The 26,897-nt window shown below is 42.2% G+C and overlaps 1 protein-coding gene across 1 annotated transcript in view; it reads right to left on the reverse strand.

Annotated features, from left to right (window-relative positions):
• wwc3 (WWC family member 3) overlaps positions 1-26,897 on the reverse strand; it is a 173,565-nt gene that overhangs the window by 146,018 nt on the left and 650 nt on the right. The window lies entirely within an intron of this gene.

The following is a 26,897-nucleotide window of genomic DNA, read 5'->3' on the forward strand; positions in this document are numbered from 1 at the left end:
TCCAAGTCTCCATCTTTCAAACATATTTCCTTAATAGCTACCACATAGTGGCCTCCATAATGTTTGGGACAAAGACACATCATTTATTTATTTGCCTCTGTACTCTACAATTTGAGATTTGTAATAGAAAAAAATCATGTGGTTAAAGTGCACATGAGGCTAGTGAGCACAGCAGCAATGAATGGGGCTTAATGAAAGTTTGGATACAACCAGTGCAGTTTGGATAACTGTCCTCTTTGAATCTGTAGTCTGGAACAGCTTCACATTTAATGACATTCTCAGCTTTCAGAGGGAACTGTTTAAAATACCAACATATGCTGTAAAATATCTGTGTAAGAGATCTACGGTGGGTGATTCATTCTGAAATCATTAATTTTGCAATACTTTTTGAAGTACTCTTTGTCCCATCTGAAGTTGCATTATGGCATTTATGCCAATTACATTTTATGGGTGAATAGATCATACAAATTTAGCCAGACTAGATTTATATCACCTTTCCTCAGCAAATAGGTTGGATATACTGGAGTTCAGGGCCTCTGAAGAGGGGTCTCGACCCGAAATATCACCTATTCCTTTTCTCCAGAGATGCTGCTTGACCCGCTGAGTTGCTCCAGTTTTTTGTGTCTATCCTAGATAACCTAGCTGTGTTTCATTGAACCGTGCACACACTAAGTTTGTCACTGTTAGCACATGAAAATGTGAAACAGATTGTAAAGGAATTAACATAGATGTGTCACATTTGACTGGCTGCTGCTAACCTTTCACAAATGTTCACTAAGTGATTCTCTCTCCCCTACACTTAAAAACGAACTTTATTACAGCATATGAATGAGATATTTGGATACAAAAATTTCCATTTTGTCTTGTCGATGAAAATCTTCCAGATACCATATTTGTTCAGTTTTCCCTCGTTACCTTAATAACAAAAACATTCCATCACAAATAACAGGGCTGTATGACCCTTCATGTTTACAAAACATGTGGCATTTTCTCAAATATTTTAGTTTGAAAGATGAAGAAATCCCATTTCTCCCAAAATGCTATTTTCTCATGTTATTTTAAATCATAAATTAAAATGCAAATTCATATTAATTACTGTAACAAGTTCAATAACAGAATGCACAACTATTGTAGTCTGAAGAAGGGTCTCGACCCGAAACATCACCTATTCCTTCGCTCCATAGATGCCGCCTCACACCCGCTGAGTTTCTCCAGCATTTTTATCTACCTTCGATTTTTAGAGCATCTGCAGTTCCTTCTTAAACTATTGTAGACATGTAGCTTTGCTCAGAGTTACATGCTTTCAAATATACTAATTTATTCTCAATTTAGAAAGTATTTTCTTTTTGATTATTAGATCACAGAATATTTCAAATATTGAATCTGCAATTAAAATTTGCTCATCTTATTTACAACACATAATTATTGGGGGTTCAGTCCAGAATATGACATACACACACTGTGGTGGTTGCAGAATGACTTTGGAGGAATGGAGACAAGCCATGAGCTTTTCCGAAATATATTCCAAAGCACCTGAGCAATGCTGCTGAAGTCTTTACCAATCTTAAAGCATGAGATAAAATAGAGAGACTTGTGACAAATGCAACTTGAGAAAAATGCAAGAGGAGTTAATGTGCCCATGAAAAATATATTTGGGATGCATTCGACAACCACAGAGGGTTGATATGATACAAGACATGGCTTTATACCAAAGGAATGAATGCAAGCAGTTGGAACTTGACTAAGAAATGATGGGGATAGGGATGGTGAAGGATAGGGTTTGGAGTAGAAGGAATAGCATGCCTGCCAAAAGGCCGATGGTGTGAGCTAGCTTGCATAGCTGATGCCATGCAGATGGAATGAGGAAGTCCAGTTGAAACAGATCTGTGAAGGCTCTGTTTGGTGTTAAATTTGACATGGCAATCTACCTTTGGATTTGAATTAAAAATGAATGGAATGGAATGCTAGAGATTCCACTGGGGAGCAAAATGGAACAACTTCAGTTCCATCATTGCCAAGCTGCAGCATTGCTGCCTGGTACACAAGGGTTTTAAACAAGCCTTTGGCACAATGGAGGAAAGTACAGCTGTGTGTTAATGGTTGATATAAAAATACTCGTGCACCAAATTCACCTGGCAGATGCATGACATAATGATAATGAAAGCATTACCTTACTCGTGGAAGCCAATCCCGTCTTCCGTTCACCCTGTTAAGTCTGAGGTAAAAGTCTTTCACTATATTGAAAAGTTAAAGCTACTAGAAAGAATGGCAGTGGTACAACCAATATATATAATGTCTAAAATTCTCCCAGTGGAGGGTTTTTGCATGATTGCATTACGAAACATTCCCCAACCAGTACCTGTATCACTAAATGCCTGAGACATCTGCTAGCTCTCTTGGCAGGCAAGTCCTCTTAGTAAAATTCCAGCATTCACAAAAATCTACAGCACCCATCCTGCAGCACTTGATGATAATCCCCTCAGCTCTAAAACAAAGCTTAATTAAATCAGTAGAGGAACATTAAAGAAATAATAGGCAATCTATTTCAATAATTTAATCAATTTTCAAATTTTTAGAAAAACAGAAGATATACCATAGAACACCTATGAATAAAAATGAGCCACTCCAAAATATCTAGCATTCTCAGTCCGGGATTACTTTGGGACATGTTACATAACAGACATACCCACACCGATCTCCATTGCCTACAAGTATCCGATTCCTGTATGCTTCACCTTCCTGGGTACAAACTGGCAGTCAAGTTTCCTGCATTATTACAACTACACTTCTAAAGCAAATCATTATCTGCAAATCGCTTTGAGACTTTCCACGGTATTAATTACTTTCCATCTTTACTGTAGAAGTCCTGCAGTTATCTCATGGACCTAAAATTGCCTATTATAAAGCATTTTGACTCCACACTTTTCTTCATTAAAAGTTTTTAACCATTTTTTCCAAAGATTCAGTTGCACATAAACAGAGTTAATGCATCTGTATTCATGCTACTATTCCAGCATAGTTGCTGGGAGTTAGCAGGAGGCAAGTGCGAACCATATGGCTTTGGACCGCACAAATAATGGTATTAAATGCTGCAGTCATGAGAAACCATGAATAACTCAGAGGCCTTGCTGAATCAGGCCTTAATAAACCCACAGTTGCTAATCACAAACAAATTTAAATCCAGGCTTCTGTTAAACGAAACTGTATTTAAACAGGGTGCTGCTGCTTTTACTTGGAAAATGATACGTTTGCATTTTGCAATTTTCTAGAAATGGGCAAATCGCAAAACAAACAATGAGAATGAAATTAATTCAAAACCACCTGAGTCACGTTGACAATTACTAATTACTTCAAAAGTATGCTTTCTAAGTTTTTATTGGGCAAAAGACATTAAGGGGTACAGAGCAAAGTTTATGAATGAATTCCAGGAATGTGATCTAACCACGTACAGGAGCAGGCTGGAGAGACTGAATGGCCGAGTCTTGTCCCGAGCAAAGCCATTCCTCAACACCACAGGGCAGATCTCAACTTCAGCGATCTTGCAGAGTGAGAAGGACGGTGGCGCAGCAGTAGAGTCGCTGCTTTACAGCGCCAAAGACTTGGGTTCGATCCTGACAACGGGTGCTATCTGTACAGAGTTTCTACATTCTCCCTGGGTTTTCCCTGGGTGCTCCTGTTTCCTCCCACATTCCAAAGATGTGCAGGTTTGAAGATTAATCGGCTTCTGTAAATTGTCCCTCAAGGGAGGGTAGGATAGAACTAGTGTGTAGGACATAACTAGTGCATCGGGATGAGGGGGGAAAAGGGAGGAAAAAAAAATCGCTGGTCAGCACAGGCTTAGTGAGCCAAAGGGCCTGTTTCCATGCTGAATCTCTAAACATTAGCTGATCGGCAGATCTATTATTTGATTGTCTGAATACATTGGAAATGAGTATGTAAATCAGGCCGACCGCTCAAGAATGTGATTTAATTTGCACATATATAACAAACACAAACACCTAACACAGGGCACCTGGACAATGTCTAATATTTTAATAAGGAGCAGATAAAAACCATTGAACAATACAATCGCTTCAATTTGTTTTGAAATATGATATAATATGGAAATTAGGCATTTGTGTGGTTTATTGTACAACAAAGATAACTTAAAAGTAGAATGTGATGTATTCAAAGAGTTTTAATTCCAACTATCACTAGAACAACACAGCAGTTAGTTGTTGCCCAAAACTCTTGGGACATGGGATCGATCCTGACCTCCATTGCGTGGACTTTGAATTTGCTCCCGATGACTGTGTGGGTTTATTCTGGGATCTCTCATCTCTTTCCACATGGTAGGTTATTTGGCCATTGTAAAACATCCCTTAGTGGAGACAGGTGGCAAAACAAATCACAGGGGCATTGATGGGCATGTGTGGAAGAGAATAAGTTGTCAGATCGTATGGAAATAATCAGCGTGGGAATGTGCTTGAAGGGATTGCTCAATGGAGAACCTGCATGGATCTGAAAGGCCAAACAGCCTCTTTTTGCGTCTCAATGAGTAAATCAAGCAGCCAGTGCAAATGCGAGCAACATCAGTGACCCCAAAACAGTATTTGCTTTCAATATTCTCAGTCCCTTTATCGTTTTGCTGCAGTGCCGAGCTAAAGTTCAGTCGTAAAACAAGTCCAATGATCAAGATCATAAGGTAGAAATTATTTAGTTTCTACTGCTGCATGTAATTTTATTAAGTTACAGGATGAGGTGTCAAAAGCAAGGCCATCATGTAATGCTCAATGCACTCAATACTGGGATTGGAAACCATGAAGATCCCACTGGTAGGAGCCATAGGATTCAGACCCAGCATCAGTGAACTGGTAGCAATATTTCTCCAAGTTATGGAGTATGGATTGCCAGAATATCTGGTGCTCTTGTGTGCTATTGCTGTTGTCTCTTTAGGTAGTTGAGGTGCGGATGCTGGTTTAAATGGAGGTTGTGGGTTTGGAAGGTGCCAAACAGATGATACACTATGATATAGCAGTGGTAGAGTGAACGTTCAGGGCAATGAATGTGTGGCCAGTTAAGTGAGCACCTTGTCCTGGCTGGTGTCAGGCTCCTTGAGGGTGGTGTAATGAGTTACAGATTAAAACCTCTGACATGCACTAGGAGCAGCAGTATTTGTGTGACTGGTGCAGTTACGCTTTTGGTCAACATTAAACCCTAAAACATTGATGGCATTGAATTCTCTGACGCTAATAACAATCAAAATCAGTGTTCAGACCTGAACATTGTGGGAGACAGGCATTTCCTGTCACTTGCAAATGTTATTTACTGCTGCTTCATAGTTTGAGATGGAGGGAAAGGGATTAAACATTGTGTAATTGGCAGCAAACACCCCACTTCTATTTTCTTTACTTGTGGTTATTAATGAAGCACTGAAGATGGCCGTCCTAGCCCCAGCACAACGAGGACGAACATCCACAACCACATCAGACACTGCATCAGCCAGTGGAATGTTTCCTCGTTTCACAGTGATCAGATTTACCAGAACTCCTGGTGCTACAGATGTCAAGAGGCAGTCACTTTGATCTCACTCTGGAATGCAGCTCCTTTCTCCAAATTTTCCAAGGCTGTAGATGTAATATGGTGCTGAAAAGTCCTGGGGACACTAGGTGAGGATTAGTGAGCAGGTTTACAGTGAATGGGCTGCACTCGGTGGCACTGTCAACAAACACTCATCAATTTGCTGATGACTGAATGTAGATTCATGGATGATTGATGATATTGCATTTGTCCTGCTTTGTGTAAACAGGACATATCCAATTAATTTTCTACATTACTAGCACTAACCACAGTAATAACTATACCAGAACGACATGAAAACAGGATCTAAAAGAAAATGCTGGAAATACTCAGTAGGTGTTTGTGGGAAGAGAAACAGAATCAACATTTCAGGTCAGGGACCATCTGTAAGGATTGAAAAGGAGAGAAAAGCTGTTAACCTGCTGGGAAGGTGGGGGTGGAGAGTGCCTTTGACAGAGTGAAACCAGGTGACCATGGGGATAACTTGTTAACAATGTTATCTGATCAATGAGTGAATGGGAGCACAAAAATGCTGAGAAATGCTGGAATGGGAGCAGTTTGAGAGCGAGAGCACAGACAGGAGAACCCAGACAAATGAATGTAAAAGTTGCAAAATGTGGAAGAGAAGGACAGACTTCTGGATAGACAGAAGAAACATGTCTTCTTCTCCCAGAGAGAAAACAGAAGATAAAAAAGGGGAAGAAACAAACAAGTTGAGCTAATGTGAGAGATGGCCGACTGATCCATACCGAGGAATCAAGTTACCAGGGCTTGTATTAAGCCCAAAAGGCTGCAACTTGCCGAGACAATAGATGAGGTGCTAATCCTCAAGCTTGTGTTGGGCCTCACTGCACCAGGAGGCCACAGACCAATAGGTCAGAGTGGGAGTGGGTTGGATAATTAAAGTGGTGGACAACAGGAGGCTCAGGGTGGCCCCTGTGGATTGAATGCAGGTGCTCAACAAAGCAATCCCCCAATCTGCATTTGGTTTCCCCAATGTAGAGACCACATTGTGCACTCCAAAAGATAGTAATAATAATAATGGATGGGATTTATATAGCGCCTTTCTAATACTCAAGGCGCTTTACATCGCATTATTCATTCACTCCTCAGTCACACTCGGTGGTGGTAAGCTACTTCTGTAGCCACAGCTGCCCTGGGGCAGACTGACGGAAGCGTGGCTGCCATTCTGCGCCTACGGCCCCTCCGACCACCACCAATCACTCACACACATTCACACACAGGCAAAGGTGGGTGAAGTGTCTTGCCCAAGGACACAACGACAGTATGCACTCCAAGCGGGATTCGAACCAGCTACCTTCCGGTTGCCAGCCGAACACTTAGCCCATTGTGCCATCTGTCGTCCCAATAATAGTACATTAGATTATAAGTGCCAGCGAATAACATCTTCTCCCAGACGGATTGTTTGGGTCCCTACATCATGGTGAGAGATCAGGTGAAAGGATAAGTGTTACATCGCCAATGGTTGCAAGGAAGAAAGTCCCACAAGAAGGGGCATGGCTGGTGGAAATGGAAGCATGGACCAGGGAGTTACAAAGAGGACTGTCTCTGTGAAATGCAGAAAGGGGAGGATAGGAGGAAGATATTTCTGGTGGTGGAATCCCTTTGAAGGTGGTGGATATTGTGGAGAAGGGCCTGTTGAAAGTGGAAGCCATTGGGGTGGAAGGCCAGAGGAACTCTATCAATGTTTTGTCTCAGAATGAGCAGAAGCAGAGGTGCGAGAAATGGATGAGATGCGATCATGTGTTGTTAACAAAGGTAGAGGGGAAGCCACAGTTCTGGAAGAAGGAAGTCATTTGTGAGGGACCCAGAGAGAAAGTTCCATCATTGTTGCAAATTTGATGGAGACAGAGGAACTAGGAGGATGGAATAGAGTGCTTACAGAAGGGTAGTGCTTGAAGAGTAATTAATAAAGTTGTGGGAGTCTGTGGGCTTGCAATGGATGCTTGTAGCTGGCCTATCTACCGAGATAGAGAGAAAGAGATCCAGCAAAGGAAGAGGAGAGTCAGAGATTGAGCATGTAAAGATGAGAGCAGGGTAGAAAATAGCATCAAAAGTAATGAAACTTATGATGTGTACGAAAGAACTGCAGATGCTGGTTTAAATCGAAGGTAGACACAAAAAGCTGGAGTAACTCAGCGGGACAGGCAGCACCAGTCTGAAGAAGGGTCTCGACCTGAGGCGTCACCCATTCCTTCTCTCCAGCGATGCTGCCTAATGAAACTTTTTAGTTCTGCATGAGTGCAGGAGGCAGCACAGGTGCAGTCATCGATGTACAGAAAAAGAGTTTGGGGAGTGGGCCCAGGTATGACGAAGCATAGACTGTTCCACATATCCCAAAACAAGACAGGTGTAACCAACACCTTTGAATTGAAGGAAGTGAGTGGAGTTGAAGGAGGTTATACAATGTGAGACAAGTTCAGCCAAATGAGTTTGCTGGTACAGGGCAAATAATTGGGCCTCTGCTCCACAAAATGAAGGGCTACACAGACATTGTGGACTGAAGGGCATGTTCTTGCGTTGTACTATTCTACATTCCATATGACTGGTCCAGAGGAGAAAAGATACTTAAAGATAATCGGAAGAAATAAATTCAGTTAAGCAATGGATCAGCAAGGGTAGTCCTGCTTGTAGATTCTGGGCAAGAGATGGAAACAGGCTGTGCAGAGCTAGGACACTGTCGGAAGCTGTGGAGGGAAGGTCACGTGATGAAATGAGCTCCATGGCTGTCTGGATGACGATAATGGAGAAATGGTAACGTCTAACTTGTCAATGTCACGTTGGTCACCCTTGTTTTTCCCTGTCAGAGACATCCTCCTACCCAACCTCACTGCAGCTTTACAGGTTTATTTTTTAGTTCTGATGAAGGGTCTCCTCCTTTGGTGTCATGTGGATAGAACAGATATAAAAGGAGTGATCACTTTGATATTTTATAGTCCAGATAGTCAGCAGAAATCAGCAAAACATAAATGAAGGCACTCATACATAACGTTAATCCTAGTGTATTTCATCTGTCCGCTTACCAACTAAATAGCATTCTTCCTATAGCTTGGTGACCAGAACTACACACAGTATTCCAAGTTCCCATCCCTCAACCATGTTTCTGTAATAGCTATTTTATCACAATCACATGAACTTATCCAGTACCTCAGCACACAGGCTGAAACATTTAGGACCCAGGATAAGGGCCACAACCAGTTACATGTTGAAATGTTTCCACTTGTGTGAGAATCTCAAACAAGGAGACCCAAGATTAGAAAATTAAAACAACGTAGGAATCTCTGGAAATCTCCACCAGGGAGGGTTGTGGAGGCGAGATCATTGGGAATTTTAAAGAGGAAATTGATACATTTTTGAAAGATCAGAAAAATTGAGGCGATGGGGAACAGGCTCAGAAGAGATGTGGCATGGGTCAGATCAACCACTATCACGCTGAATTGTGGGGCAGGAGTGAGGGGTCGAGTGGCTTACTACAGCTCCTAATTTTCTTATTTTCTGTTCTCACCTCCTTGCTTAACAATAGCATTTATTATCAAGTGTAATTGCTGCAGTATGTTCAATATCCTGAAATAAATAGTGAACGCCTATCCTTTTAGAAAGGAGGGGAAGGCACCGTTGCTTTGCTGCCCTGAAATATAACTGTCTCAAAATTATACAATCATGACATGCAAATCCAATTGATTTCTGATTGCTGTGACTACAACTACATTTGTTATAGATCAAGCTGCTTTAACCACATTTTTTTACTATTTGTGTATTTAAAACTATGTAGGAACATGTTGCAGAGTGGCTAATCTTTGGAATTCTCCATCCAGGAGGATTGTGGAGGCTAGATCTTCATAAGTTTTCAAAAAAATTTAAATTATTGATTTAATCCTCCTCTCAAATAGTTAAACATTTGTTCCGACTCTCCTCCCACCCCTACAGTGTTTCAAGAATGCAGGTCATACACTTCCATCCGGGCAGAGAGTGTGCTGGGAGGGGATATATGAAGATTCAAGTTTCACAAATGAATGCAGTACGATGTGCTTAAAACTATCCAAACTTAAACTTACATGGACGGTTAGTTTAAAAAGTAAAATTTAATGACGGATTTTCAAATACAAATTTTACTTAAACAAAACCGACTACTCAAAATGTAGAAAGCAGCTGGAACACAATCGGTTACTGAATAGCAATGTCCCACAAATACCGATTCAAGTCCCAAAATCTCTGTGCGTCACTGTGTGAGATTAGTTTGGAACAGCACACCACTTGCCTTGTGCAGAACACCAAGATTCAGGCTTCTATTCTTGTTCCTGATTGCAACTGCAAACATAACATTATTAAATGCTTAATCCACACAAGACATTTTCAAAGAGACATCTCTGCTGAGCAATGTTTACATGTAGACATTAGCAATTAATGACCAAACCAGTCACATGTCCAGGCCTACAGTTTTCCGGGTCGTGTCTGTGATCTCATCACAGCGTAAAATGCCATTCTTTTTGTCATCCAAACCTAAACCAAACAAACTCATCTTACCAAAGCACATTCTGAATGCACCTTCTAAAAGAAAAGCAAATAGGGTCTAATAAAATTGCACACTTTACTGTAAAACATTTAGCAGAAACTGTACTTGCAACAGAGGATGCTAACTTGCACTTCTGATCCAAACGCTGAGCAGCCAGCCCTGACCACACGGCTGAGTGTTGGTATGTATAATTTACTGCCCAGGATGTAGTCCCTAGATAGACTGTGCTTACCGCAGGGAGCTCATTCAGTGGGGCGTTTTATAGAACGGCTTTTACAATCATAAAGTTCCCTATACTCAATGCAGTTTTCTAAAAACATCATTTAGAATTGCAAAAGTTCTAGGACTATAGAAGTTCAGCATATCCCCAGATAAGACCGTAAGAAATTACAGAGAATTGTGGACCCAATACAGACCATCGCATAAATCACTCTCCCTGCCATGGACCGCATCTACACTTCACGCTGCCTCGGCAAGATCACCAGTATAATCAGGACGAGTCTCACCCTGACATTCCTACTTCCCCTCTCTCAGGAAGAGGTACAGAAGTGGGAAACGCATACCTCCAGATTCAGGGAGTTTCTTCCCAACTGTTATCAGGCTACTAAACCATCCTATCACCAACTTGTCAGCAGTTCTGACCTACCATCGACCTCACTGAAGATACTCGGACTATCTTTAATCAGACTTTATCTTGCACTATCCTGTATCTGTACACTGTGGACGGCTTGATTGTAACACATATTGTCTTTCCGCTGACTGGATAGCATGCAACTAAAAGATTTTCACTGTCCTTCCATACACATGACAATAAACTAAACTAGGAATGACACTGCCAACTTCCACACAGCAAAGATTCACAGCCACGTAGCTGTGTGCACATTGGCAGCACAATGATTTGTAATGTTAGCTAGGGCATCTGGTTAACTCTTCTCTTTTTTTGAGGCATGCAATTGGATCAATTAGTTCCACTTCAGAGGATAGAGAGGGGAGGTCAGAGTCAAGATGCAGGTAAACAAGCCCTTTGGCCCATCCAGTCCAGCTTGATCATTGACCACCCGTTTACAATCATTACTTTTCAATTCTATTCAACTCTCATTCTCATTGATTCTTCCAGATTCTACCATTCACCCAAACACTTGTGGCAATTTGCAGTGACCAATTAACCTACCAAGCCAGACCTTGTGGCCAGCCCCACAGGATAACAGTTGTTCACCGTTATCTCATTGGTGGCAAAGCATAATTAATATGTCTTTACTTTGAAATCTTGGAGTTCACATTGACCTAAAGGATATACTCAGTCAAGTTGTTGCACAAAATGACAAATTGATCAGATGCAGGTCAAGCAAACTAAACGCATTGTCCTCTATTCAGTTGACCGGAGCTTCAATCAATCGTATGAAAGCATGCACACACGCAACAGTTTAACTCCGACTGTTTACAATATTACCGGAACCACTTGCATTTAATTTCCAGGCAACTATTGTTCTCTATGTTATTCATTGTCCCAGCAGCTATCATTGCTTCATCGTTCACATTGGTATTTGGGCTTAACTTTTCCACTTTTGCTTTGCCTTTTGGGACTGACTTTACTGCCTCAAAACAAAATGTAACCGGCCAGCAAATTAAAAAAAAAAAGCGCATGTTAGAAGTTAGAAAGGGCATATATTAAAATAAGATGTTTTAGTGCTTGTTGTGCTTCACTAATTTAATGTCCACTTTTTAATTCCTTTTTTATTGCATCTCATCTGAATGTCTTTCTGGGTTAATAGCACTGTATGATCACTGGCAACTCTACATAACCGTACACCATTCGATTGCACAGATTAGCAGCCTGACAAAGACCCTAATTTGTAAATGGGCATTTAGGGATGGTCTTCACAAGGAAAATATTTTGGGAACCATCTGCACCTGCACATTTAAATATGCTGATTATTTCAAATACATCTCTATAGGTGAATCATTGATTTAACCACATCCTGACAATGAGCAGTTGTTTAAGGTGCAGAAGTGCTGAAATCATGCCTTAGTTATGTCCTTGTGACGCACACGTTCTAGAGTAACAACCACAGCCTTGGCAAGCAATGCAAATACAACACATACTGCAACTGTGGACAAGAGATAAAATGCTATTTGACCACATTCCTGCAGGATGACTACAATTTTCCCAGCTATATGGAACTAGCATCGCACAGGTACTAATAAAGTTTAAAAAAACATTCACAAATCAGTACAATGCTAAATGAAAGGAGTCATTTATGCAATCGGAATAGTTGAGACTTGTAAAATGCAATGTAAACCAACAGGTGTGTAAGCCATTCATACAACACATATTATCAAAATACAGACAGATACCAAATCTATCCAGAAAGAATCTCCTGGCTCTGAAGTTTCACATCTTCTCCGATTACCACACCCAACATTGTGGAGCACAGAAAATCTTACCTGCCCTTTTCCCCATCTTCCCAGTCAAATGCCCACAGATTAAAGCTGGATTGGATGCACCACCATTCTAAACATAAATTAGTAGAAACACTCAGCATAGATTTTTGACGAAATTCTGTACCAAAGGCTGGTCCGGAAGGTTAAAGCATAAGATACACAAGATAATGCAGATGCTGGAATTTGCAGCAACAAACAGTCTACTGGAAGAACTGAAAGGGTCAAGCAGCATCTGTCGTGGGGGGTGGGCATTGGTACTGTCAACATTTCAGGTACCATTGAAGGGTTTTGACCCAAAGATTCCATCCCCACCCCACAGATGCTGGTTGACCTCTCAGGTTCCTCCAGTAGATTGCTTGCAGGATTTGAAGTAATGTTGGCAATCCAAAATTAGCTTGTTGATAGGAGTCATAGGTTAGTGGTGGTGGAGCATTTTTCTGACGCAAAGTCTGTAAATATTGATTTGTAGCAAGGTTTGGTGCATGAGAATGTAGGTGGTCTGATTTGTAAGTTTGCCAATGGCATGATAATAGGTGGAGTTGTATATTGTGAAGAAGGTCACGGTGGCGGGCGGTCACAGTGGCACAACGGTAGAGTTGCTGCCTTACAGCAAAATGCAGCGCCAGAGACCCTGGTTCGATCCCGACTACGGGTGCTGTCTGTATGGAGTTTGTACGTTCTCCCCGTGATCTGCGTGGGTTTTCTCCGAGATCTTCAGTTTCCTCCCACACTCCAAAGACGTACAGGTTTGTAGGTTAATTGGCTTGTTTAATTGGCTTGATAAAAATATAAAATTGTCCAAGTTGGCGATATGCAGAGTACTGCCCTGCCGACTACAAAATTCAGAAGGTTCAGAAGGAAGGTTCAATAAGGTTACAGAGGGGGGGAGATCAGCTGGAAAATAAGACAGAGCCATGGCAGGGAATTTAATCCAGAAAAGTGGAAGATAATGCACTTTGGGACATCAAATACATGTACAGTAAATGACAGAGACCTCAGGAGCGTTGAGGTACAGAGACCTTAGAGTGAAAGTCCATAGCTCCCTGAAAATGGTGTCACTGTTGGATAGGGTAGGGAAGAATGCACATGGTATGCTTGCCTTCATCGGCCAGGCCACTGAGTATGAGAGTTGCAATGTCATGTTGCAATTGCACAAAACCTTGGTTGGATGCACTTGGAATATTGTATATAGTTTTGATCACCACACTAAAGAAAGGACGTTGTAACATTTGAATACCAAAGAGATTCACCAGGATGTTTGCAGGAATGGAGTGAGCCTTAGTTAAAGGGAGAGATTGGTTAAACTGAGAGATTACAAATGCTGGAACAAAAGGTACCCATTTGAGGAATTAAGCAGATCTGGCAACAATTATGGAGGGAAATGGGCAGACAACATTTTGGGTCAAGATTCTTTACCGAGACAGTCAAGATGAAGAATTTTGACCTGAAAGTCAACTGTCCGTTCCTCTTTCCAAGTGTTGCCTGACTCACTGAATTCCTGGGTTGGCTGGATTGTTCTCACTGAAGCATAGGACAGGTGACTTTATAGAGATTTATACAAGTATGAGGTGCATAAATGGGATAGATAGTTATTGTCTTTATCCTAGGATGGCAGGAAATCTAAAACCAGAGGACACGTGTTTATAATGAAAAGGGAGAAAATTAGATCTCAGGGCTAGTTTTTCACAGTAACATAAAACATTTAATATAGAACATGCTACTAGAGGAAATGGTGATGGCAAATACAATTACAATGTTTAAAAAGCAGTTACCTGGAAAGGAAAGAGATAAGGGCTACACATATCTAATTTGGGCAAATGGGATTAGCATAGATAAGCACCACAATGAGCATGGCCCAGAATTGGGCAAAAGGGCCTGTTCTGTGCAACTCCATGAATATATGCAATGCCCTATGATGCAATTAACGTGATTTTTGCTATACTTGCCTCTTTTAACAGTAATTCGGTGATTGCAAAACTGTTGGTATATCTCCTTCTCTCCAGTATGTAAGCAATTCCTAATCATTGCTCTATACCGCAAATATTTTTGTTCACCCATTTTATTCCTCAGTGGTGCATTCTTCATTTATGCCGGAACATATCTTTATTTTACAAAGTACATAAAGTCTGCAGCACATACATAAAACGGTGAAAATGCATAGCAGCTGGGAGGAGGAAAAACAGACCACAATGATTAATCTGACCAGGAGATGCATGATCTTCCTCCTCGCATATGCTGACTAACTAGCACTTCCACTTCCAGCATTTTTCACTTTTATTCCAGATTCCCAGCATCTTCATCTTTCCATCCAAAAATGTCCCATTTAAAACCATGTACTTTTACAAAGTTTCTACCAAGTACCGGCGCACAGCCTGACTCTAACCAAGTGCCAGCTATTTCACTTCAAATTCAATGAAGTGATTCTAGTGAATTAATGCAAATCCCTGGGAGAAATTCAACCCGGAGTAGTGGGACACTAATCTCTTAACTGACAGCTAGGAAATTAATCCAAACAGGACTGATTCAGTTCTCTACAAATCCATGTCAATGGTTCATGACTTCCAACCCATCAATGTTTTCCACCCATTGTTTGGAACTAAGCAACCTAATTCAAAAGATACTGACAGAGCAGGTATGTCATGGAGCACTAGATTGTTCCTCAACCTGGCGACGAAGCAGGCTAGGAGAGTCCCCCATTCCTTCTCTCCAAAGATGCTGCCTGTCCCATTGAGTTACTCCAACTTTCTGTGTCTATCTTAGGAGAGTCAGTCTGCTGCTCTTTGGGATGTAGATCAGGACAGAAGTACTCCATGACCACATCTGTATCCCAGGAGTTGGAGCACATCCACTGATGGCACTAACATGCTTGATCCATATTTTAGAGTGAAGGGGGATGGGGATGCAATGAATGAATGGATTAATTAATTAATACTTTGTCACATGTGTTTGCATACACAAGGTATGCAAATAGTTGCCACAAAAGGGTGCTGACGAAGTTACAAAGTATACACAGTATACAAAAGTATACATGTCATTCACATCCCACAGGGAGGTTTGTGAAATGCCAGTCTAGATCACTGTTGATCGCAAAACTAACCGCACAGGTCTTTCTTCTAGATTATCCTTCCAGAAGATGCACTCTTTTGAGAAGGTCATTCTGGGCAGCTATGATGAGGCCAGAATATCCAGATTCCTCGGCTACAATAACAAAGGCAGGTGCAACCCTGTCTCTGCTGAGACCGTCCACAAGACCACTGATCTTCACACGGCGGACAGGAAGATTCGTGTAGGCAATTTATTGTAGCATGAGATGTCTGTTAGTTGGAGGCTTGACAGAGTCGGGTCAGGTCCCCTGACAAGGCGATTGAAGTTGATTGCAGATCAGGCATTGCTCCATGGGCATTAACCTTTATGTAGGCATGTATATGGGCCTCCCTCAGCATGCATGCACTGGTCCTCAGAAACACACACATGTGCATACATGTAGCATGTGCAGGCACAGACCCCCTATCCATTGCCACCTCTCAGCTTCCCCAAACCCACTTGGCAACCATTCCTGCTGGACTCCTTCTTTGACTCGAACCTTTCCCCGAATCTCTCCATCAGTGTGCCCCTCCGCCCCCAAATCAGCTTTCAGTCTCCCTCAGATTACTCCCTCCAAACCTTACACACACGCTCTCTCAACACCCACGTCAGCTTTATGCACAAATGTAATGATGTACAATTGTCAAGCCACCACACCTTCTGTGTCCCACTTCAGCAACCCACCCCTCTGCAAGTCGTCTTTCACTCTCCATCAATAGCCCACCCTCCAGCCAAGTGCCATCTTTGAGCGGCATTCCTTGGGTTGTGTTCCAGAACAGCCGACAGTAACAGCCTCTGGGTGGAGAACATACACCAGCACTTTTAACCCCCCTATCTACCTCCTGGCTTGGTGCACAATTTGATAAGCACAAGACCTCACGGAAGCACCTTGCACCATGGGAAACAAGTCTTAAAGAGCAGAGAGCATTCCTGCTGAAGGTCTAAAAACATAGAAAGGAACCTCAGTCGCAGAAACACAACCTCATCTCCCACATCCTTCAAGAAAGGAGGTCAATCCAACTGTAGCAACAACAGAGGGATCCTACATGCACTCAGTTGACGTTCAATGGGCAGATCACATTGCCGGCTTGCACATCAGCAGACTTCTAAAATAGACACTGTATTGAAATCTCTTGCCATGGCAAAGCTTGGCGGAGGAAAAAGGCTGTTCCCATTCCCTCCTTGAAAGACTGTAATGTCCCCAGAGATTTGCAAGTTATCCTGTACACACAACCTGTACAAACAGGGAAGTAAATTTGAGGGAGGCAAGGTCCTCCACAGTTGAGAGTCTGGAAAAAGATTAGATTTAGAGAAGATATCAGCTCACGAAGTTTGTTCTCCGAATAAATGAAGCTGCAAGAATAGACAATAAACAATATATTTTTTTAATCCCTCAAATTCTTCAAAAGGTTTATACGTCAATTTACCCATGAAGTGTCCTGAGTGAGTTACATCCACAGGGTTTACCAATAGCGTATTTTTCCCCCAAAGCTTTCAAACTCTTGGGCCAGAAACGCATTGAATTAGATCATGGTTTACCAAAAGTATCAGAAACACAAAAATGTGAAGCACTGAATTGATCATTAAACAATCTGACCATCTATTATTCAACCAATTACAATGTTTTCCTGATCAAAGCATCTTTTGGCAGCTTTTACATGATAAAATATCTGACTACAACAACAAATGCAAGGTCATTGCCTGATTGTTCTCCACAGATATCTAAATATCATCACAAATAACTTATGAAATGAACTGCAATAGATGCATGCTGCTGTTTCAAAACTATTGATAGGCTTGGTTGGAATCACCTAAGCCTGTTGGAAATTCACTCCATCTGCCGCCAAGTTTCATTACTTCACTTTTTAATAGTTCTACTGCTCCTCATTGGAGACTAGATGACTGTGGAAGTGAGGAGACATTTGCCATGATGGTCTAGACTTCATAAATACAGGTAGGCTTAATGGACCAAGCTGTTCCCTTGCATCTTATTCCAATATTATCTCAGGCACCGAATTACACCAAACCCACACCAGATAGTGGTGAGGAAACAATTACCTTAAACCTACTCCGGATAGTGTCACGTCTCAGAGTTTCAGTCTGGAATATGTGCTTGTTAATCAAAGAGGTTTTACTCCCATTAGTTCTTAACTCAAAGCAAAAGAATGGCACAATGAGTAGAGCCACTGCCTCACAGTGTCAGAAACCCAGGTTCGATTCTGACCTCGGACACTGCCTGCATGAAGTTTACACATTCTCCCTGTGACGGCGTGGATTTCCCCAGGGTGCTCCAGCAAACTCCCACATCCCAAAAATGTGCAAGTTGATAGATTAATTGGCCCCTGTAAATTGTCTTTACGAGTGTGGTACAATCTAGGGGAGATGATGGGAATGTGGGGAGGCCACAAACTTGGTGAGCTGAAGAGTCTGTTTCCACGCTGTTCTTCTCTGCGACTCAAAAAAGGGTCCAGCCATTTGGTCTAGGCTGACATCTAATGGATGTGCAAATAAAATTAAGCTTAAGTCCAAACTGGTGATGTAAACCATAACGGTGGCTTTATATAACTAGTATGTATAAAGTAAAAGATGCAAAAAATATTCTCTCAGCATATGGATATTTTGAAAAAGGTTTAGACTTTAAACATTTCCATGTAATGTCATGGTTGAGGATTGATATGTAAATGGAAAAGGCCTGTATCAGCATTAAAACCACTGACATTTCACAATGAAAGTCAATGCAATGTTTGTTACAGGCTTTAGAGCAGAATCTGTGACACTTCCCAGCCAGTATCAGTCATGGATGGGTTGGTAACATTCTCAACATATCTTCAAGTACTCCCTTATTAAAATAAAAACCTGGCAAGAGTAGAAAAGATTATGGACCACTAACGGGGTAACAAGAACATGTCACTACTCAAAATTTGATTAATCAAAGAAACAATAACCTCCCATATATGTTGATATCACATGCCATGGCGTTGTTATTGGACACAGTCCAGAAACATGCCTATCTGAGGTTCTGACTCTTGAAACAGTGCTGAAAGCGTGATTGAAATCCGGCAGATTGCTTTCAAGGTACTGCATTCGCAGACAGACAGACGACACTACCTCCCTCTCAGGTTGGAAACAATTAACTATTGCAACTCACAGAAGGCATTCTCTGGAGCTTTTAACTTCACTGACATCCCATTTAGATTGAACACAGCAGATTCGGAGTGCCACGGTTTCAGTAACGTCCACTCATTCTAATTTGCCTTCTAACACAAAGACTCTTAGACTGTCATACAATTACTGCACGCAGCCTAGGTTAGGTTAGTTACATTATTTAGGCTAGCTGCACATTTCTTTGTGAAATGAGTACATCTGATCTTCCTGGCTTTTCATTTGGATCAGTTTATTTACACACTTTAAATTTACCTGATCAATCAGAGGGATTTAGTAGGCTCTTCAAATAGTCTCTTCTACCTGTAAGGCCACACATAGGCGTGGCAAAGTGTTACATCTGGTAGAGCTGCTGCCTCACAGTGCCGGAGACCAGAGTCCAATCCTGAACCTGGGGGCACTGTCTGTGTGGCGTTTGCAAATTTTACCTGTGACCATGTGAGTTTGCTCCAGGTGCTCCTTTTCCTCCCACATCCCAAATACAAGCAGGTTTGTAGGTTAATTGTCCAGTGTCAATTGCCCCTAGTGTGTAGGGAGTGGATGCAAAAGTGGGCTAACATACAACTAGTGTGAACAGGTGATCAATGATCAGCCTGGATTCTTTGGGCCAAAGGACCAGTTTCCACGCTGTATCCCCAAAACTGAAACTTTACAAAAAACATAAACCTGGTTTTCTTGAATGCGACCAGGACCTTTTGAACAAAACAATCTTTTAGTGGGCATTCAAACCAACATCAAATTCTCACTTGCATGGGCAAAGGGCATTGTCGTCATAAGAAGGCCAGATCCAGCTCACTGGACAGCAGAGGAGCACAGTGCAAACAGAGCATTTATACCATTAATTAAGGGTGTAATCCCAATGTCCCAATCTTCATAAACTAAGAGTGGAATCTCAAACTTCCAATCATCATAATCCAAGAGTTTAATTCCAATCTACCTCACTGCTGTCTTTTCATTTTTTTTATTCAATATTTGCTCTATAGCTGCAATACTGTGAAACAAAAGCACTATATTCTGGACACTAGTCATTTTTCTCATTGCACTGTTGTGCTTGTGCGTGGCTTGATTGTACTCATTGTATGGTATGAATTGATAGGATAACACACAAAACAAAGCTTTTTAACGTGACAATAATAAGCCAATAGCAATGACCAGTGGTCCAGGGAGTCTGTTTCCATGCTGATTCAATTTCTCCTGATTCAATAAATGATTCCTCTTCAACCACAGAGGAAGCTTAAGAGTCCAAGCGCCATAAAGCACAGAAACAGGCCCTTTGCCCAACTTGTCCATGCTACCATGTTCACTACCAAGCTGGTCCCTGCTGACCATATCCATCAAAATCTTCCCTATCCATGTACTTGTCCAAGTGTCATAGTTATAGTGTAGAAACAGGCTCTTCAGCACCATGGCGACCAACATACCTCATCCACACTAGTCCCACCTGCCTGCATTTGGCACATACACTTCCAGCCCCAACCTCCCCATGTACCTGTCCAAATTTTTTTTTTAAATGGTGTGATAGTACCTGCCTCAACTACTTCCTCTGCAGCTCGCTCCATATACCCACTACCCTTTGTATAAAAAAACTTGTCCCTCAGGTTCCTATAGATCTTTGCCCCCCCTCACCTTATACCTATGTCATCTGGTTCTTAATTCCCCTACTCAAGGTAAAATACTCTGTGCATTTACCCCATCTATTCTCCTCGTAATCTTATACACCTTTATAAGATCATCCCTCATCCTCCTGCGTTGCAAGGTATAAAGTCCTAGCATGCCCAAACTCTCTCTGTAGCTCAGACCTTCAAGTCCTCACAACATCCTTTGCCTTTTAAATGTCATAATCTGTACCTGCCTCTACCACTTCATCTCTCAGCTCGTTCCATGTACACACCAACCTATATGTTAATTGTGCTGAATAAATGTGCCAAGTGATTTATTTCTAAACTGCATTGGTTAACATTTCATGAAAGTAGACTTGCAAGATGCTTTGGACCTCACTTTTCAGGTGCAGAGATTGTACCCCAAGGCATAACAATACACACATATGCACATAAATGCAGAAACTGATTGTAAAAAGGATTTTGTACAAATTCTGTGTGAGAGCGTACGTTATTCTATCTCATAAATGTCAGGGTAACTAACGACGGGTGAATTTTGGAAGCGTGAATCTCTAGAAAGGCCATTATGCAGGGGTCGCCTGTAATGAAATGCCATTGGTTGTGGGGATAACCACCTGGACGAGTCGAGAATCTCCTCAGTGGATAAACATCTTTTAAAACCAAGTGAAAGGGTTTTGAATTAGGCAAAACGAAACCACAACTTGCCTGAAATGTTACAGTAAAAGAACATAAGAGGAGCTCCAATTACAGTCAACAATTAAAGAAAAATCCATACATTTCCATTGTTATACGAAAGCTATGTAGTTTGGAAAATGTTCTATTTAAAACCTTATTTTGCCTTTGAAAATGGAAGAATCTCACAAAGGTTAAACACTCACTGCTGAATTTTGAACTAAGATAGCATTTTCCACAACAAAAAAATAATCACCTGAAAAATCTTCAAAGATATTAGTTGAACTATGTGCATGAATGAAGAAAGATATTCATGTATAGATTTGGCAAAGGCAATATAAATAAAGATCAATTAAAGATTGGGATATGTGACAAAGGCCAGAACAGAACATCAGGATGGATGTAAGTGGACAAAACAGCATCATGTGGGAAAAGGTTATCATTTGCAATGGATAATGGAAGCCATTCATATCAGGATATAATTTTTTTTTCCATTTAATTCGATGACAACGTCTACTCTATGTGGCATTTAATGGAGACAGAATGTTCTGATAGAGCAAATCTTTGATTTAAACCAGCATCTGCAGTTCTTTCTTACACAGGTTGAAATATGTTGAAACTTTTATATTGTATCTGTAATATTAAACCAATAGGAAGGTTGCACGGCAGTCGAGGTCACATCCGTGACCTGTACTATTGCCACGCAACGCCTTCTGGAGTACACGTGGTGGGCCCGTCTTCTGTCCCAGCATCCTGACTCCACGCTGACTGGTTTCATGCTCGCGGACCCCGGGCCGTCTGTCCCCATGGCCGGGGGGGTCAGTGCGGAGTCCGGGTGCCGGTCGGGTGTGCCGGTGCAGCGCAGTCAGTGACTCTGGGTGGGCGGAGGGACCAGACTGTCCCCAACTCTGCTGCAGCTGATGGGGACGTTGCCGGGTTTTCGTCCCCGTGTGTCCGCTGCCCCGCTCTACCCCGGCCCCATGTGTGGGCGCTGCCGACCCACAGCCCGTGACAATGCGGCCCACAGGGGGAGACGGGGCGGAGGGCGGCCGTGGCCGGACAGTGCTGACCCCGGGGGGAGAGTAGGGGCTGTCCCGAGGGATGCGCTCATTCGGCTGCTTACACCTGGGTGCTCGGGTTCAGAGCAAAGATACTGGAGCATTTGGTTCCGAACGCTCAGTCACCCTCCACAATTATTTACAGCACAAACATTTACCATTTCGGCAGTTTTTAAACAGGTAAGAAAGTACACGTTTCGTGTGTAAACAGTGTATGCGGGAGGCTGCCATGTCCTCCAGAAGGATTGAGCTGCTTCGTGCATCATGCCCTTTGACCCGATGACCTTACGTGCAACCCCCCCCATACCAAGAACAGGATGGTCATAAAAAGAGATGGCAATTCCCTGGCATAGGGGTCATGATTATGTTGCTTTTTCAAGATGTCCTGAGTCATTGCTACTGGGAAGTGTTTGCGAAGATCTGGTGCTGTTGTAACGCACCAAATATTTTTGAGATGCTCTATATTGTGGAACAGTTACAGCCGACCTCATCAACTTCACCATCATAACACAAAACCTCACGCGCAGCTTTGCCACATGTGGTCCTGGCTGGGTGCACCTTGGAAACGGGCTGAATGGCCTTCTGTTCCAATGTCCCTTCAACCGGCCTGTTTACGATCATTGTAAATGATGACACTGGCCTATTATAGTGACATCTGTATCTCGAGGCCAGACTAGCAGCTGTCAAAGCGAGCCGATGGCCTCAAACACCAAAGCCATGCATTTAAATGCACACTTCACTTCACGCACAGGCAACCATGACATCAGATACTATACATCCCGTTGCCTGGTAACCAGTGAACACTCATCAGCATCTGCTGCTTATAAGCTGCAAATTAGTAAAAGTATTTGTAAAGCAGACCTTTAAAGCTGTGGTTAAGGCTTCTCACGGGCAATTGTTTGTCGTTGAAGAACCAATATTCCGAAGTGTATGCAAAAAATTGCTTTCAAAATAACTGAATGTAAGCCACAAAGGAAATTAAATCACAACTTCTTTGTGTGTGGCTTTACTACTGTAATCTTCAGGGCCCACCTACTAAAGTGACATGGAAAGGGAGACACCATCCAACATTGTGTTTTTACCCTGCAAAGTAATGAAGGGTAATTCCTCACAAATTCTTCAACAGACTATTGATAACTTCCAAATTACAGCACAGGGGTTCCGGGCAGATCGGTTCTTTTGAAAGTCTTTCGCCAGTTGGAATGTGTATCTGTGTCCCACACCAGGGATCCCCCTTGGGCTTTGCTGACAAATTTGTGTGTAATCTCATCAGCCGCACGGTCAGCTGGAACCAATCAGATCAGGAACCGGGGAGACTCCCAGCCAGCTTGCTGAGCCCGCTCATCAACCCTTCTGGTCGTTCTGGACCTTGCTGCTTGGTTAACCACTTTCAACTAGGCCAGTACAGAATGCAAACCCCTTTCCTCACCCTCTCCACCTCAGTACCAGAGTTTCAATCGTCCCTTAGGTCCCAAATTTAACCAGTATTCTCTGTGAACACATCATCACCCGCTTACCTCCTTCCTCCAAACAAGCCTGAACCACAGTGAGTTTACATTGCCTGCTACTGGTCCAGAAGCCATCTTACCCATCTGCTTCCTCAAGCCAAAACTGGAAAGAGCCCAAGCCCTGCCAATGTTGCCCCTTCAAGGCCTTTATATCCTGCTCCCGGCACTACAGATCCACGATCCATCCACCCGGCAGCACTCATGTGACATGCAAAACCCTCCGTAAAAATACATCCCCAAATTATTTCAAACTGTTTATTAATGCATCTTGGAAAAACATAATTCATTACAAATTTTTCACACAGAGAGTTGTGAGTCTGTGGAATTCTCTGCCTCAGAGGGCGGTGGAGGCCGGTTCTCTGGATGTTTTCAAGAGAGAGCTAGATAGGGCTCTTAAAGATAGTGGAGTCAGGGGATATGGGGAGAGGGCAGGAACAGGGTACTGATTGGGGATGATCAGCCATGATCACCGGTGCTGGCTCGAAGGGCCGAATGGCTTACTCCTGCACCTATTGTCTATTGAATACAGTTAATAATGTGATGGAAATTTATTTCTGTTCAGTAGAGCTAAACAAATACCAATAAACTCACAAAACAATTGAATGTAATTTGATACAATTTCACAATTCATTGCATGTTACACACATGTATTATCTTATGTTTCTTTTTATAGATGTAATATGTATGATCAAAAGGGGTAGAAGCATTGGGTTAATGTATTATTTTTAAATTGCTAAATAGGGACACAGTTTTTTAACAAACCGCTTATCTGCTTTTTGAAATGTAATATAGGATCATTTCTAAGTTTAGGTAAGTTATTGATCTGAATAATTCGTTCAGATCCCTTTTTGATTATAGTTGATGGCATGTAGAAAGAGACTAATTGAATCGATAAAGCTGTATTTAACTCAGAAAAGTTAGACAAAAATACAACAACTAAATTTAAATGTTCTTTCCAAGTCTATCTGCAACTTATCTCCAATTAATTAGGATTTCCCATGAGATGAGCAAGAGAGACAACTTGTTCTCATCAGGGATAACATTTAAAATATATTTTCCACTTGACAACAGTCTTTGGTCACTGTATATAATGTCCTCAGTTTCCATTGAAATAGGTCCGCAACAATAATGAATGGTTGTTATAATAATGCTGCAAATTGAAGAATTATTTTGAACTTGTATTTTTGTTATATTTTCAAGTAATTTTATTGCACCATAACTTTCACAACCTGAAGTCATCCCAAATCTAACAAATTAATTTTCAAATTATATGATGCTCTAAAATGGAGAAAATGCACAAACTAATTCAGCATGCTTGCTGAAAACAATCACAACCTCCTCCAAAATATTGAAAGGCAGCTTCTGTAAATGAATTTAACTAAATATGAACTCTCAATAAAATCCCATGCCCCATTTAACAACAAATGAGAAAAAGTTAAACATACTTAAAAAAAATAATTCGCTGTTAAGAGCTGTAGGCCATCCCAAGGTCACGTTGAACGATAAAACGTCCTTTATTTTTATTTGTTATTTTTTTAAACATACCATTCCATTGTACCATGTTACATGCTGACAAGCTGACAACATGAAATAACTGATATGAAAACATCTGCTGGACGGTTGCCATTGTTCAAAGTATTCCATGTACATTAGACAATTTGTACACACTGTTCATAACTTTGGTTTCTCTGAACAAATAGTTCTCTTCAGTTTTGCAATAAATTCTCTCTGTCAGGAATGGAATCTGCACCTACACAGATAGCAGGAATCTTGCAGACAGCCCCGAAGATTGGATTACCACAGGAAATCTCTGCACAACCCCACCGCACCCCACAGGAAAAAAACTGGCCAGTGTAAGCAGCATAAAGAATTTAAATCTGTTTTAGATCCAAAAATTAACAATGAACGGACAGGCTGAGAATGTGCCCGAGTTGTTGTGGGCCATTCCCAATCTTTCTCCCAATAAAGACTGCAGAATATTCTAATCCCATTACAACTTTTGTCACCAGTCTGAATATGAATAGCACAGAATTCAGAAGGGGGAGAAAATAAACACACACAAATTTAAATAGCAGGATGTGGATGTGGAATTTCCTCCATTTGGGTGGGTAGTGGGGAAGAGGAAAAATTTCAAACAATACTCAGCAATGGCAGAACAGATCAGACAACGTGATAACGGGTAATTCCAGCAAAATTTGAAACTTGTTCAACAGGGAAGAGAAACTATTTTTTTGTTAAAAAAGTGGGCAGAGAGGCTAATCGCCACGAACAATTAGAAACATTTGTACCAAAGTGAAGGGAGAAGTTAGTGTTAGAAGGGAAGGGTGATGTAGCCAAATGCCAATGAAGGGGGGAGGGGGAGAGAGAGAGAGAGAGAGAGAGAGTGGGGGGGGGAGACAGGGGGAGACAGAGAGAGAGAGACAGAGGGAGAGAGAGGGGGGAGAGAGAGAGAGGGGGAGAGAGGGAGGGGGAGAGAGAGACAGGGGGAGAGAGAGACAGGGGGAGAGAGAGACAGGGGGAGAGAGAGACAGGTGAGAGAGAGAGACAGGGGGGAGAGAGACAGGGGGAGAGAGAGAGAGAGAGAGAGAGAGAGAGAGAGAGACAGAGAGAGAGAGACAGAGGGAGGGAGACAGAGGGAGGGAGAGAGAGACAGAGGGAGGGAGAGAGAGACAGAGGGAGAGAGAGAGAGACAGAGGGAGAGAGGGAGAGAGGACAGAGGGAGAGAGAGACAGAGAGAGGGAGAGAGAGAGACAGAGGGAGAGAGACAGAGGGAGAGAGACAGAGGGAGAGAGAGAGACAGAGGGAGAGAGAGAGACAGAGGGAGAGAGAGAGACACACACACACACAGAGACACAAACAGACAGAGAGACACAGACAGACAGAGAGAGAGAGGCAGACAGAGAGAGGCAGACAGAGAGAGGCAGACAGAGGGAGAGGCAGACAGAGAGAGAGAGGCAGACAGAGAGAGAGGCAGACAGAGAGAGAGGCAGACAGAGAGAGAGGCAGACAGAGAGAGAGAGGCAGACAGAGGCGCAGAGGAAGACGGACAGAGACAGAGACAGACAGACAGAGGGGGACAGACAGAGGGGGACAGACAGAGACAGACAGACAGAGATAGAGAGAGAGGGACAGACAGAGAGAGACAGAGAGACAGAGACAGACAGACAGAGACAGACAGAGAGAGAGAGAGAGACAGACAGATACAGACACAGACAGATAGACAGACACAGACAGATAGACAGACACAGACAGATAGACA

This window comes from Amblyraja radiata, chromosome 14 (genome assembly GCF_010909765.2).
Source record: "Amblyraja radiata isolate CabotCenter1 chromosome 14, sAmbRad1.1.pri, whole genome shotgun sequence".
NCBI lineage: Eukaryota > Metazoa > Chordata > Chondrichthyes > Rajiformes > Rajidae > Amblyraja > Amblyraja radiata.